This window comes from Macadamia integrifolia, chromosome 9, assembly GCF_013358625.1.
Source record: "Macadamia integrifolia cultivar HAES 741 chromosome 9, SCU_Mint_v3, whole genome shotgun sequence".
Lineage (NCBI taxonomy): Eukaryota > Viridiplantae > Streptophyta > Magnoliopsida > Proteales > Proteaceae > Macadamia > Macadamia integrifolia.
In genome coordinates, this window is record NC_056565.1 from 28,611,114 (window position 1) to 28,618,152 (window position 7,039).

At 34.4% G+C, this 7,039-nt stretch overlaps 1 protein-coding gene across 10 annotated transcripts in view; it reads right to left on the reverse strand.

The window, feature by feature from the left end:
- The window catches only part of LOC122089025 (DNA-directed RNA polymerases II, IV and V subunit 3-like), a 25,528-nt gene extending 21,167 nt beyond the window's left edge, over positions 1–4,361 (reverse strand). Inside the window, exons 1-5 of one of the 10 annotated variants that reach the window (XM_042658434.1) lie at positions 3,899–4,361; positions 3,524–3,777; positions 3,333–3,400; positions 3,129–3,252; positions 2,403–2,561 (exon numbers count right to left, since the gene is read on the reverse strand). The gene's annotated coding sequence lies outside the window, so the exon portion shown is untranslated. Of the gene's footprint in view, positions 1–2,402; positions 2,562–3,128; positions 3,253–3,332; positions 3,401–3,523; positions 3,778–3,898 lie in introns of those variants that run through there. The other 9 variants (XM_042658431.1, XM_042658437.1, XM_042658433.1 and 6 more) reach the window with 9 other exon arrangements.
- Between the last annotated feature and the right edge of the window lie 2,678 nt (positions 4,362–7,039).

Sequence of the window (7,039 nt, forward strand, 5' to 3'; positions counted from 1 at the left end):
ACAATCAAATAGATTTCCACAAGGGTCCCATACTCTAGGAGCCCGAACTATTTGATTGAATAAATCCTCCTCTAATTGTTGCAGGTCGAGGACTTATTACTGAAATATTCATATCCTTTATCTTTTTAAATAGTTTAGTTAATAACTTAGTAGTAATTTTTCAATATCAACTTGGTCATCTAATTGACCAATTGCTACTTCTTTCTTTGAATTGAACATTTGAAGTATTTGGAAAAACTCAGGATTTTTTTTTAATACTTTTTCATATCTTGATTTTTTTGGATCCTTTCAAAAAGAGATAAGAACTGGCCGTTTCATCTATTTTGGCCAGATCCTCCTTTTCTTCCGAACAAGGGAAGGGTAAAGGTCTTCTTCGGTGGATCCCTTCGTTTTGGAAGTTGTTTCTATTTCTACATTTGTTTCTTCCTCACTTTGCTCCTTTTCTTCTGTTTAATACAGTTGCTTTGTAAAAATAGAAGAGCAAAAATACGAATTTATTCTGTTATTAAGAATGACCTAAAACTGATTGTTAAATGATTGTTTGCAACTAAATTCTAATCTCCCATGATTTCATGAACACTTAACTCCAATCTGGCTTTCCAATTTGAAATCATTTCTAATTTTTCTGGATTTTACATCTAATATTAATTAATTTTAACCATGTCTATCATAGCAAATGTTATAGGTGATCCATCAGCCATTGTCTATCATAGAAAATAATATGTATCTATCAAACAAATAATAATAATAATAATAATAATAATAATAATAATAATAATAATAATAATAATAATAAGCATGTGGACAATCATTTAACAAATCAAAATATCATCATTGACATGGTCTGATCAAACAAGAAAATCCACAAAATATAGCAGTTTATTTGTTGAATGCATAGAATACATAAATTCATCTCCTAAACTTTAAAACACATGCTAGAAGAATCTATCAAAAGTAGAAATGAGACACCTCCAAGTGGAGTAGACCAGTGGTCAATTTTACACTTGGAAGAGATGATGTGAAATTACTTGCAAGGAAAGAGGTACATTTTTGTCCTTGATCACATTTGGGATGTCGATGCTTGGGAAGGAATTAAAAAACCACTACCTTGCAATGCTATCGCTAGAGTTGTAATCACAACTCATATAATGGATGTTGCCTCCCCTTTAGGAGAAAAATTAGTTATGTCCATCTTGGTCCCTGTGGTGATCCTTTGAAAACTGCATTGACTCTTCATTAAGTCATCAATACCTCAGTCTCTCACGGTCACACCCATGATCATACCAAAGCAATCCCCATGGTATTTTCTTTGTTTAACAGTGATGTGAGATAAATTTACAGAGAGCGAGAGAGAAAGAGATGCATCCATTTCACTCAGAAAATACTTACATAGAAGAGTAGACTGCTGAATGGAGAAGGATAAGTAGAAGAAGAAGGGAGATGTCGCCTTTCTTCCACTGCAATCGCCCTCGGGTTTCAACAACCCATAGGAAGAGAAATGGAGAAAAGAAAGGGAGCAAGGGGTTTTAACTATAGGTGAACAAGGGGTTTTATGCAAAGAGACTAAAGTTATTGTGGCCGGCCGCTGGGGCCAGAGACGGAGACGGAGAAGATTGCGGCAAGGGGCTAGGGTTTCGCCTCCCTGGTTTGCATTTCTTAGAGAAAGGAAGAAGAAAGGTTTGGGGTTTTCTCATAGGAAGGGAAGAAGGGTGGATCAGGTCATTTGGTTTTGTTTAAAAAAAAAAAAATTAAACCTAGGTCAGCACTTTCTAGTCTTGATAGAAGGATACATGGAACCATGAACCAGGTCAATGTCTTCTTCAAAAAAATAAAAAAATAAAATATATATGCAATAGTAGTTGGGGAATATTTCTTTGTATCGACCCAATGCTTCCTCAAATCTATCAAAGTGTCTCTCATCAGGATCTAAACTAAAAACATCTTAATAATGTGTGGTTCAGCCAAAATATAGAAGACATGAAAATGATCCTAACATTATGGCATTTATGTTCAGAGGAGAGAAAAGCAATTACCCCAAAACAAAGCACTTCAATTGAATCTAAACAATAGATGAAGGCAAAGATAAATCCCAAGTCAAAGATCAATAAAAAATTGAAGATGAAGAAAACCCTAGTTATAGATTGACATTGCAAGAGCACTTAAGAAGACATGAGCATATTTTTGCTTCTAAGAGGACAGGAGTGATTATACATATTGAAGATAATCCATTAAATCCATTAAAGCTTAATCCATGCCTCAAATGATACAAATAAATGAAATTGAATAAATTATCATTTTGAATACAATTTTCTTCAAGTTAATGGCACGAGAAAAAGGTTAGTAGCAAAGAAGATAAGTAAAAAAAATATATAAAAGCTAAAGATAATTAAAGACAAACTCACTTTGTAGGGCCAATTTGTCTACCATTGAAAATTGAAAACTAAATGCCTTGGTACACAGCGAACAATAAGAATTGAGGAAGAATTCATTTTGCAACCTCCTATCCACGAAAGTGAAATTGACATTCCTTTCCTCCTTTGAGGCACTTTAGAATGTGAAGCCTATAAATGGGAAATGGAGATGTTCAATGTTCAATATTTTCTGTTAATGCTTCCCCTAGATTACAAACATATGTTAGGAACCAAGAACAAGTTCGAAGTCCCCAAAAGTTTCAGAGTATCACCGGGTTCTTCAAATATTATTCAAACAAAGAAGTAGATAAATTATGGAACTTTGAAAATGGTGTACCTAACCAAATTAAAAGACACACCTACTCAGCTAGAGTTATTGGGTTTGTCTAATTGCACAACCTACCTTTGATTTTTAATTTTTACTTCAAAAAAGGGAACAATCCAAATTGAAGAATTGATAAGATAAGAAAAAAAGCAAGGATCTTGAGGATAGGACTTAGGACTTTGGACTTAGGAGCTAAGAAGAACATTCAAACATCAGGTGGAGATGATAGATTTTTAAAGCAAGGGGGAATGGGTTACTGCCAAAAGTATATGTAGACAAGTTGGTTTCCAACACTACCCTGAGCTTAATATTGACCTATTGATTCTGATAATCCAAAACCAGGAACCTAACAAAGATTTATATGAGATCATCTAAGAACATGTTCCAACTACCTTGTTCAATTTTAAATCAACATGTCATAGAGAATCAAACTTGAATATGTGAATAATATGAAGGGGCAGCATGCAACTTCCGTTTGATTCCCACAATTTAATCCCTGTTAATTCCGCTAATGACCTGAAAATCAAGCTCAAAATTTTATGTGTTAAAATTGATTGCAAAACAACAAAGTCATATGAAGAGGGGAAAAAACATACCAGTGCAGGCTTCAACCAAGAAAACAATTCCCCTGATGAAGCTAAGGAGACACAATCCGCAGGAGTTCCTATTGAAAGAATCAAACCTCAAAAGGCGAAACCAAAGTGAAATTAATGCAATACACTAAGGCACTATTATTTCCTATTTGCAGAAATTTATAGCAAACAATGCGAGGTTCAGAGAGGCGAACGAGTTTGGTCATTGGGTAGTCAAAAGACCCCACGTGACTTGGGGGAGGCGTAGATGGGGGTAGAGGAACAGTCTTCCAGGGATCTTCCTTCTCCGATCACGAGGCGTCTCTCTCTCTCTCTTTTAATCTCAAAAAAAAAAACAATACGACATGAAAAACCCCTGTCTGCATCAGTATCTATGGCCCCTGCAACCCACTGTCATCCTCCCAAGGAGAAGGGAACTTCATCCATCTCTATGTGCCCTAATATCTCTCTTGCATAATGAAAATAAAAGAAAACAATCAAGCAAATAAGAACCCTAAGAACTACCATGATAAGTTTCGCTACATTAGAATCGAAAGAGTCGAATCAATGGGGGAAGTCAGATTTGTTACCCTTTACTTTTCTGGTGGTCTGGTTGTTTGAGTTGCAAAAAGAAACTTGAATCGAAGGAGAAGGGAGTATGCCGCAGTTTTGCAGAGACGAAGTCGTTGCCTCAGTGTTGAGACACCACCGCTTCTTCTATCACAGACAATGCATGGAGAGTTTGCAACTCTTAGAACTCAGGAATCAACAGAGTTTTCCAAGGCTTACACATTGAAGATAATTTAAAACACTGCAAGGAACGGGATTCAAGAAATGGGTTGGATGGGTGAGGGTTGCACAGAGAATGAGGTGGGGCGTATATGGGGAGAGGATTGGAGAGATTTTTCAAGAATCTGAGGAGAGGAGGCAGTCGATTATTTCAAGAGTTAAAAGAGAGGAGAAAGTCGTTTGACAGAGTGCTAGGGCATTGAGGACGCAGCAATTCACGCAGAGGGAAAGGGAGTTTGCAAATACGATTGTGTTCGATTGTGTTCGAATTATTGCGTTTGGAACTTGGAATAGTATTTAATTATTAAAAATTATATACAAAATAATAAGGGTAAAAATAAAAAAGATTTGAAAGGGATTAAGGAACTCAATCGATGAGAGAGATGAAAACAATAAAATAGATTAAGGAACTCAATCGATGAGATATATATCAACTCTAGTATATGAAAATAAGAAAATGGAGAAATCAGGATGAAAATGTGATTAAAATCTTGAAATACATGATTGTAAATATCAAAGTTAATGTTTAATTATTGAAAAACTTAGTAAATTCTATTATATTGTATCGTAGTAACAAAGGATTAAACTAAAGGACTTAAGAACAAATAACCACTCCTAATTATTACTGGAATTAAAAAAAAAAAAAAGATAATAAGAACTTAAGCTAACCTAAACGATCTAATAATTATCTAGTTGTGGTAAGTCAATGTTGATTTGAATTGGTAAAAAGAGCTCTGCATCTCCAACCACAATCATGTTCTCCCTAGACGGCAATGTAAGCCTCATAAGTAAGATCACAGCAATGTTGGAGCCTTCCTAATTTTAGTTGAAGTGCGTGAACAGAAGATACCATTGAGTATTTGAATTGAGTGTAGCTGAGGCTATAACCAAAATAATAAAGGGGTTTCACCATTGAAGAACTTATAAGGCCTTTCAGAGTAGCCAAATTCTAGAAGTGGCCTTAGGGACATGGAATTCATGGGCAACTTGTCTGTGTAGTCATTAGTGTACCATGTAAGAGGCAACTTTCCACCTATATATCAAACACTTCAAGTGAATGGATACCATCAAAGAATCCAAGTCTCATGAGAACAACATAATTGTTTTCAAAGCCCTATCAATGGCTCCCTCTTTGATTCTCCCAATCATAGTTGCATTCTCACCATAGTCTTGGAAGTACCATCCACATTCCAAATCAAACCTGAAATTGCCAGCAAAAAAAAAAACCAGGTTAACGAATTACACTTTAATATTTCGCAATTTGATTGATAAGACACATTCTTAATGGTACTTGCATTTAGTGATTTTGCAATAACATCTTCATTTGAATCATCAAGCCATTTTTGTCTATGAGTTATTACATCCATTTAATAGCAATCAGATACAATGTACATGTAAACCACAAAAGAATTAATAAAAAAAATGAATAATTAACTATTAATGTTAAATGGTCTAAAAGGATAAGAGATCCAAAGAAGGGGAACATTACCCATTAAGACCCTACTCTCCTCTAATAGTCTCTCTCAAAAGTTTTGGGTCATTGGAAGCTGGGATTTCATTAACATTGTTGAAGGAGCACATAACCAACTGATTAACAAAGCAGAAAAAAATACCAACTAATAAAACAAAATTCCAGAAATTGAAAATAGGGCAAGAAATAAAGAAACTTCCGAAACTTACTATGGGTAGAAAAAGATGAAGAAGCTACTAGGGATTCGATAGATTTCGATGGGGACTTGTGGCCTTAAAATCAACTGCTAGGGCTTTTGAGAATGCATGTAGCGGCATCTATTTATGAGTCCAACAGAGAGCCTTATCTACCTCGTTCGTAGCATCCTTGGGCATTGGCAAAAGAGACGCAGATGACTTTGTTGCAACCTTGTGGTCGGATCAATCTTGGAACACCAATTGAGCGACCATGAGTTTTTTCCATCACAAAGAGACTTTTGCTTGAACAATTAGCAAGAGAAATCAGGTATTTAGGGGATGTGATTTTGATTGAATTTCTTATCAAGATAGAAGGAGAAAGAAACGTGAGAGAAAGGAGGGAAATAATTTAAAAAGAAAGAGGAAAGTTGGAGAGAGAGAGAGAGAGAGAGAGAGAGAGAGAGAGAGAGAGAGAGAGAGAGAGAGAGAGAGAGAGAGAGAGCATGAGAGTTTGAGAGAGTAAGAATCTAATATTATTTTTGTTTGAACCAAATAAAGAAACAATTATTTAGAAACTAATATTGTTTCTTATCACCAAAAAGAAAAAAAAAAGATTTTGATTGATTTCAAGTTCCAAAAAGAGGAGGAATGTGGAGAGAGAGAGAGGATATAGAAGGGAATCAGAAAGGATATGTCTTATTTTAAGTTTGAAAAAAAAAAAACATTAGAGAATTATTACTGCCAAAGAACCAAAATAAAATTAGCAAAGCAATTGGAAAGAAAATATTTTTTGCAAAAACCTAAGAGAATATTAGAAATAGAGAATATGGAAAGGTGAATATTTTCTTTTTAAATTTAAATATAGAATGAGATAGATTGTGCCAAGATAGTAGGAGAGAGAAAGAGAGGATGAAGGAGTTTAAAAGAAAAAGGAGACCTAGAGAGATCGATGAGGAAACTAATATTTAGTTATAAGATTTTTTTTTTTTAGATTTAAAATGAAATTAAGAAAGTAATTAAGGAGCTAGAAAATAGAAAGATATACTTTCTATATATGGGTTTAAGAGTTTGAGAGGAGAGCGTGAGAGTTCACCCTCTATCTCTCTCTTTTTGTTTTTTGATATTGAGAGTTGAGAGGAATAAGGAAATAAATTGTTTAAAGGTATAAAATAAAATATTTTAGAAAGAGTGAGATAAGATATTTCATAAGAAATAGAACAATAGAACAAGATTATATATGAGTATGGATTTATTTTTATTTGACTATTAATGGTTTTCCTACCATATTAAAATAA